Consider the following 621-nt stretch of genomic DNA (forward strand, 5'->3'; position numbering starts at 1 on the left):
CAACCCATTAGAAAGGCTTTTATCTGTTCTTGGAAAATTAAAACAATTACAATAAAATATCAACTAATCAGGTACTTGTGCGAAAACGTAAGTCGACTCTGAAAGTAGTTCATTTAAGTGCCTCGCCACCCGTGGTGCTGACAGTTGGCCCCACCCACAGAGGCACTGTGAGCCACCCTGTGTCCCTGTGTCCGGGGAGGCACGCTGTGGACAGCCCACAGAAGGCAAGGGCGCTGTCCTAACATCTGTCACTGATGCGGCAGCTTCCGGCCGAGAGCGGTTATCCACCTCCTCCCCGGGGGGCACATTTCCAAGATGCTGGCTGAGCTGCTTGTTTCTGAAAATGGTTTTTCCACAACTGGTCTAGAATGTTCTGCTCCAGCCCTGGACAGTGCTCTGAATCAGTTCACCAGGATGAAGTTAGACTTGCAGTGAGCTACAGGAAACAGCATAAGTCACAGGGTTAGAAACGGGGTGAAAACATCACGCTTAAAACTGCAGCAGAGGGACACCCAGTCGCCTACCTATGAACTCCGTCACGGGATCGTGCTCGCCTTCTGTCTTGATGGTGCCTGCGATGCTGTCATTCTCCAGGATGGGGAGGAAAAGCTGCACAAAGTC

General features: G+C 51.4%; 1 long non-coding RNA gene across 1 annotated transcript; it reads right to left on the bottom strand.

Annotated features, from left to right (window-relative positions):
- LOC120613165 (uncharacterized) lies at positions 1 to 621 on the bottom strand. Its single transcript, XR_005655609.1, has 2 exons — positions 525 to 621; positions 1 to 436 (listed from the first exon to the last, which is right to left on the bottom strand). It is a non-coding gene; the product is annotated as an uncharacterized LOC120613165 (long non-coding RNA).

The sequence above is a fragment of the Pteropus medius genome, unplaced genomic scaffold (assembly GCF_902729225.1).
Source record: "Pteropus medius unplaced genomic scaffold, Ma_sr-lr_union100, whole genome shotgun sequence".
Lineage (NCBI taxonomy): Eukaryota > Metazoa > Chordata > Mammalia > Chiroptera > Pteropodidae > Pteropus > Pteropus medius.